This window comes from Egretta garzetta, unplaced genomic scaffold (assembly GCF_000687185.1).
Source record: "Egretta garzetta isolate BGI_Z169 unplaced genomic scaffold, ASM68718v1 scaffold251, whole genome shotgun sequence".
Classification (NCBI taxonomy): Eukaryota; Metazoa; Chordata; class Aves; order Pelecaniformes; family Ardeidae; genus Egretta; species Egretta garzetta.
Window position 1 is genome coordinate 6611629 of NW_009258952.1, and position 7371 is coordinate 6618999.

General features: G+C 45.4%; 1 protein-coding gene across 1 annotated transcript in view; it reads left to right on the forward strand.

Moving 5' to 3' along the window:
* Window positions 1–7371, forward strand: part of SLCO5A1 (solute carrier organic anion transporter family member 5A1) — a gene marked incomplete at its 5' end in the record, with an annotated part of 83383 nt that overhangs the window by 830 nt on the left and 75182 nt on the right. The gene's annotated exons all lie outside the window — the stretch shown is intronic.

A 7371-nucleotide genomic window follows, 5' to 3' on the forward strand; every position in this document is an offset into this window, starting at 1 on the left:
CTTTCCTATTTTAAAATGTTTTTTCCCTCTTTCTCGTGGAGCGGTGAACAGCACTGACAGGTGAAGCTAGGGAAGTGGCTGTACTCACAGCCCCCTGCACGGGGAACGGGACAGCGGAGAAGGCCGGCTTCTCTGATGCTTTTCAGCACTTGGCATTAGCCGGTGACTTTTTCAGAAAGCAATGTGAAAGTTTGCTGTGCCCCTTCAAGTTTCTTTTTGCTAATACAGAGCTATATATTTCTAAATTTTGGTCAGCATGCCTGTAGCCTAGAGTCTATCTATGATGTTAACATTTCGTAAGCACTTGAGAGATTTTGGCATGCTTCGTTTTACTTTTCCAGCATTCGTTTACCTTTAACTAGCAGTGAGTTTTGGCTGGCGTCGGTAAATCATCCGGCAACTCAGAATGAGTTAAAAAAAACATTGATAAAGCAGCAAGTGAAACCTTCAGGGTTAAGAGCTGGGTTATGGGAGCTCAAGGGATGTGGCAAAATGAGTCTGACCTGCTAGTACCTGGCACCCAGCGTTTGGCAGGCACAGATGGGTCTTCCTGGTAGTCGTTCTGATGGGAGAAGGGGGTTTTGTGGATACCCGGGTGCTAAACTTTTTTGGAGTTGAACGTGATAGCAAACGCTGTACATTTTTGACAGTTTGTGTAATGGGTGGGAAGATTGACTGTTAGCTGAATGTGTATTGGTATCTTACATGATTCCGTAAGAAATGAACCTCACGCACTCCTTCAAATTCTTTTCAAACAAGGAGAGGCACTTACGGGGCTGCGAGAGCTGCCAAGGGGCTTTGGATGCGCAGCATTACCATTTGCAGTTCAATTTACTTCGCCTTTACGATAACGGTGGAGATAATCGTTCCGTGTAAAATAGACCTGTGTGAAAGGAATATGCTCGCGGGGGGTGCGTGTAATGACTTTGTTAAGCAGAAGTAGTGATCCGGATCAGTGTTTTTCTTGCTTTTGACTTGTTCTTCAGCAATTTGACTGTTCCCTGAACCATTTTAAAGCCCTGCCCAGACTATGTGCGGTGTCTTGAGAAAGCCTGAGGCACTGTTGGGTTTTCGGAAGGAGGGAGAGGTATTATCTGCGTCTTTTCTATTGTTTTCACAGCGTTGCTAATCTGCCTGGTGAAATATTTGACAAAGTGTTTTCCCTCTCTTCCTCCCCTCTGAGAAAGATTAAGTGGTATGGAAATTTAGAGTAACCTGGAATCAACTTTATTGACAGCATGAAAAAGTAAAGCACCTTGTTGCTGAGGTTAGTAACTGGTTTGGAGCAGCAGACAGGGGGCTGAAGCTTTTGCAAATAAGATGATTTCACACCATCCTCAAAGATCTGGCAGAAGAGGAAATGGAAGGGCTGTAGGTGAGGAACGAAGTGTAAACCAGATGAGCGGTGCGAGAGGAGGAAGTCTTCGCCGAAAGGGGAAGCGAGGTCAGCGGTCGGAAATCCTCACTGTGCAGGAGGAATGATGCCTGCCATTGAAGGGTTTCCAGTGCAGGAAATTGTAATGAAGTGACTTGGGTAACTTTTAATTGCGGCAAAGATCAGCCTTAAAGTTAACGAAGGTAAAAGACACCAGCAGCTGTTGGAAGACTGTACATGACTCTGTCGCCGGGCCCTGAAGGCGGCTTTGATCTATACTGGGAATACCCTTGTAGACTTGAAGTTCATATGCAGTGATACACGAAAGTAAAGATGAGGTACCCAGCTAAAGCGTACATGAAAAATTTATGGCCATGATCTGATTGTGTCCACAGGGAGAAGAATTAAAACAAACACAAAGCATGTTTAAACATCGAGTAAAATGTACCGTCACCTCTTTTCACACTCTGAGCTACTCAGGGCTAGAAGCAATGTTGCTTGCCATTGGAAACCGTGGTATTATCTTTTGTAAGTAGTGTGAAATTCTGAGGAAGCTTTTAACTTGTTCAGGTTTGAGTGTTTACCTCTCTTTAGACTTATGCCAGTGACTTTTTGAGGAGTAAAAACTGGGTTCAGTGGGAAAAAAGAGCATCGCTTGGCAGGTTGATGTGAGCAAACATGGGTTTTGGAGTTTCTCAGAGGTTTGGAATGTTCCATGTCCTCAAAGAGAGGGATTTGTGGGTGGCGGGCCGCCCAGCCGGGTGCAGGGATGGGCTCGAAGTGGCTGGGGGAAGGCTCTGCAGGCCAGCCACCGCGCACCTTGTGTTTAAATGATGTCAAAATGTGAAGTGTATGTGTGCATGTAGGCATGAGGTAAAAGAAAGTCTTGGAGTGGGCCATGGGAGCTGAGAGGTTTTGGAAAGAAAAAAAAGCCTGGTGCAACAGAGACACACAGATAGGTGTGTCTGAGTGAGGGCAGTTAATTAAAAAAAGTATCCTCTAACATAAAGTGGAAGGTCACTAACGTGTTTGTTTGTAATCGTGCTGGTATTGCATTCTATGTTTCTTTTTCCAAAGAAGCGTAACATACATAAAGATGTGTTCAGATGAGAAACATTTGTTTTCAAGCATACACATGATAAAAGTTCCACCGAGCTGCAGAGCTGAAGAGCTCTTCCACCCTGCGAGTGTGCCCGCTAATCGCAGGTCAGTAACGCCCCCCCTCGAGTATCACTAATCCTGATTCTGCCAAAACTCACCTTATGTGGCTGTGGAAGCTATTTTATTTCTTTCCCAAGTTAATCCAGCTCAGGGCTTGAGTGGCAATAGCATATCCTCTTAAGTGTAGGCATGCAAGCTCAATGTGGACAGCTGTTTTAACATTCCTGGCTGGAAGTCCCGCTCTCAAAAAACATATTTGATGCTTATACATAGTCTCTTGGCTGCCTCCCCTGAAGTCCATCTGTCAGGGTGGCATGGTGCCAGTTTGCAAGGTGGCATGTCGGTTTTAGTCGGACAAAGGTGCCAAGCAGGGGCGTGCGTTCGGGCCGCCTGCATAGCTATGTGGAAGCTCGCTTTTCGGCAAGATGTTTCTTCCTTGTGAAGGCAGTGCCACCTCCGGGTCCTCCTGCCCCTTAAACCCGGCGGTGCTTTGATGCCCCAACGCTAACTTTGAGACAATGTATGACCTCAGGCTTGGAAACAAGTCATGATTGCAACAGGTGCCTGGGAAATAGAAGAACCGGCTCCCTTAATCACAGATAATCCAAAATGGAAGTTAGGCACTTTCTGCAAAAACTGGGCAATCACTCAGTTGTCTTTGTCCGCTCCCTTCTGTGCTCTACTGTACTGTGGCATATCTGTCATCAGCTGCCCGACGTGTGCAGGTCCTCCTTTTAATTAATTAATTGAATTAATTGCAGTTTAATTTGGAGTCAAATTGAATTAATTGCAGTTTAATTTGGAGTCAAGTTGGACTTCACGAGTCTTGTTTTGTACTCGGTATTTCTGGTACTTGTCAAATTCTCGCACTTACAGGGTGTTTTTTCTCAACACTGTGAGGTTTTTTTTTTTGTAGGGATCCAATAGTTTGTCTTGAATGTGAGTGTACCTTGTGATTGTATCATAACTTTAAAAGCAGTTCCTTAAAATTAACTGTGGCACTTGGAAAGAGAAGTTTTATTAGTGGCATTACAGTGCCTGAATAATTTTCAAATATCTTGCTTCTTTCGCAAGTGGGTGTTATCATAAAAAAGGAATTTGCTTTGAAAATTCACTCACAGAAAGTCGAAGTTAGGTTTTACAGAAATACAACATTAATGAAAACACTTGAGCATTCAGGAATGGCTTTCACCAGAACCCCCCAAAAATGACTGGTGGATGAGTTATTCATTGTGCTAAGGATGTTTTATTTCCCTTTCCAGAATGCTACAGGCTGGCTAGGATATGATATGGTATATGAGAAAAGGGTCTAAGTCAGTTTAATTTCATGCAGACTCTCCATAGTTTTGGGAATAAACTGTAATTACAAAATGCAAAGATAAAGGTTTTATGAGGTAAGAGCTGAAAAATTGGATAAACCTGTGTAAATGGGGTTGGTGCAGATAATGGCTTGAGAGCCAGGGAAGTAAAATCCTTTCCTAACCTGGAAAAAGAATAAATATTTAGACTAGTTTCAAAAATATTTTGGACTCTAGCTTTGTTTGTGTGGGGGTCATTTGTGGGTTGCTGTTTCTAGCACTAGGTAAACCATTTCACTGGGACTGTATTCTACTTGGAAATCACCTTCTTACCAGTGTTTTACAGCTGGATGCTCATCATGTACCCCTCATTTACAGACTTCCCCAAAGCATATCAATGTGCATATATATGTTGATTGTATTTATTGTATTTCTAGTTGAATCTTCCCCTTATATCGATGTCCTGCCTGGAAGGATAGGGCAGGGGGAGTAGCTTCATGTACTCCATCAGGAACCCCCTGCGCCTGCCCGCTGAGTCCCGGGGCAGAGTCCAGCTGCCGAGCGAGCTGAGCCTCCATAACATGCCGTTGTGTTGCCGGGATGTTGGCACGGGAAGCACTGGATTTTTGTGCCGCTTTGATTGATTCATTTTGGTCTGGCCGCTTCTCGGGTTACGGATGCCACTGGAGAACACGAGCTGGAGCCTGCCGTGGGCATCAGGTCCCTTGGATGCTGCAAGATCACTGAGGTTTTCCAAGGCAGGATCAACTTTCTAGCTGAACAGGAGAGATCGTCTGGAAGCAGTGAAACGTCTGACCAGTACTTAATTTTATTCTCACCATTCAGCCTATGACCACTTGTGGTTTACATTGAATATGCTTCCTGCTACCCGATACCCAAAAAGGCTCGTTTCCTACAGGATTTTCTCAACATTGATCCCTATAATTGGTAAACCCTACAGACATAGTACATTTATTTTTACAGCATGCCTGTGAGGAGGCAGGATTCTGTGAATCACAAATTGAAGCAAAAGAGAATGTTCACCAGCATTTTTTATTGCTTGCTGTATTTCCCTTGTAAAAGAGCAGTGTGCTGAGCTTGTTCCTCAAACGCAGGATTTTGGTTTATCTGAGTGAAAGCCACATCTTGATTTATCCGTAGGCTACCACTAAGCCTTAGCCCATCAGCAGTCTTTTTTTTTTTTTTTTCACAAACGCGTGCTTGATTTGCTTGCACACTCAGCTGGGCAGAGCTGGCTGCCGGCAGAGCGCAGCATGCTCTTGGCTGGGCGTAGAGAGCATCTTGGGATGCAGGTGAAGTGGCTGCGGGTCTGTTTGTGCATATGGATTATACTGTTTCCCTGCACAGATGATTTAGCACTCAGAGGGTTCAGTGTTGTGCTTTGCTGGCATTTCTGTAACATCTTTTTTGTTAAAACGCTGATCGGGCAGCAGGCACGGCTCCTAATAATTAAAGTAGCACTATTGCCTTCCCTATAGCTGAGGAAATAGAAAAGATAGAATAGATGAATTTTACTTTTCTTCTCCGCTTTAGTCTCTCACTTCATTTTTTTTTCTTTTCATAGTACAATCCTAGATAGAATTTTCTTAGGCAGCTTGAGAATGGGGGGTTCTGCAGTTTTATTGCCCTTCCCTATAGCTGAGGAAATAGAAAGATGAATTTTACTTTTCTTCTCCACTTTAGTCTCTCACTTCATTTTTTTTTTTGTAGTACAATCCTAGATACAATTTTCTTAGGCAGCTTGAGAATGGGGGGTTCTGTGCCCGTGTAAGCAGCGCGTGCATACAGTGAGTTCAATGGAAGGTGGGGACAGCCTTTCCTCTGAAGTTTTCTGCCTGCGGGACGGAGTGTCGTGAGTGCTACACCTTCGCTCGCCCTGCCAGTGTCGTGTCCCTTAGGGATGCTTTCTGCACCTCTCCCCTCGCGTCCTTGCCACGCGCTACGTCATCGCTCACAAGCAGCTGCGTGGACAAAGCATCGCTTGAAGTAGCTGGCAGAATGTGCTTTGCTCTTCTTAGGAGCAAGAAGAGACTTATGCACATACTTCCCTGATTGGTCTTTCCTTTTGTATTAAAGGAGAAAAACTGGGTTGGATGCAGGGGTCTGGAAGCTCACTGAAGTCCCAGGCCCAGTTGTTTTCCTCGCTTAGCATTTGTCAAAATGCTTAGCATTTTGTTTCTGAGGCTGACAGTGCCCTTCTCGCCTGCCTGAGCTTGGGAATGGGGTTTTCTTGGGGAGCAGCTCCTTTCTTCTCTGGCGAGCTCTGCTGCAGGGCTGGTTTGGGCAGACAAGTATCTGAACCTGCTGCGGTCCCGGGAGAAGCTTGGAAACTTAGATGTGAAAGTGGCCTTTAAGAGCTTGTTTGTACCTTCTCCCAGGAACTGAGCGCTTGGGATCTAGTGTCTGATTACCCCGGGGCTGGAAACTTTAGCTGTCTGCTGGATACCCTGACTGGTTTGTGAAGGGTGAGCGTAACTACTACTGTTGCAAGTGGATGAGAGATGCTTTGTGCTTCATGCATTTTCCCTTAACATTCACTCAGTGGCAGCCTCACCTGGGAGGACTTAATTGCTGTGAAAGTGCAGTCAAAGGAGGGGGGACTGGATTTCTCTCTACCATCACTCAAAGATACATAGGTTTCTGTCTTGACTGTGCAGGGAACACAGGGAATTATATAAATAAGGCTCAACCTGCTGTTTTGTCCTGAAGGCCAGCATCTAAAAGTTCTGATTTTTAAAGTAGGTGGATGGATTTCATCCATGGATTTTAAAAGAGCAGAAGAGTAACTCAGTCCTATTAGACTTCTTCAGTATCATGCTTTCTTTTTAATGCCATTTTAAGTCTTTTTCACCCCAATAGCACTTTTAAAACCCTTGTTACTGGGGAAGCATGAACTCAGTTTTCCTTTTTTGTTGTTTTTACACACCTTTTCCATTTCTTTTGGTTGAGACGTTACTATGCAAAACCAGCACACACTTCAGCCAGTCCCCTCCGGCAGTTGTTGCCTCTATCGTCTGTAGGGGTCAAAGTAAGCGTTAGCTCTGTTTTGTGCTGCTGATGGATCGGACGGTGTCACGCGGACTCTGGCGGCCGGGCAAGCCGATCGCCTGCCTTCCTGTGAATCATCGCCAGAGCTGTCAAAATTCCAGCTCCATGTCCAAGGGTGCCTCTGCAACCCCCCCTGCCCCAGCAGCTACGGGGGATGCTGGGAGTCCCTAGGGCTGTAATCTGAAGGCGCTGAAAGCGGCACAGTCGGAAGAGGGAAATGTTTTCCCTGGGGGAACTTTTAGAAGTGAGGGTTCTTCACAAGCAGCAAACAACTCTGTTGGCCTTCTGAGTCCTGGTGTCCGTACTTTTATTCAAGCACTGCGGTGCTTTTGCCACGGCTCACTTGGACTCTCTGGGCACGTGGGCTGGAGCTAGCGAAGTTACGACAGCAGACACCTCTGCAGTGTGCATGCAAGGTAATTTCACTTGAGTCAGCCAGATCTGTACCCCAACTCCTTCCCAGAGCCC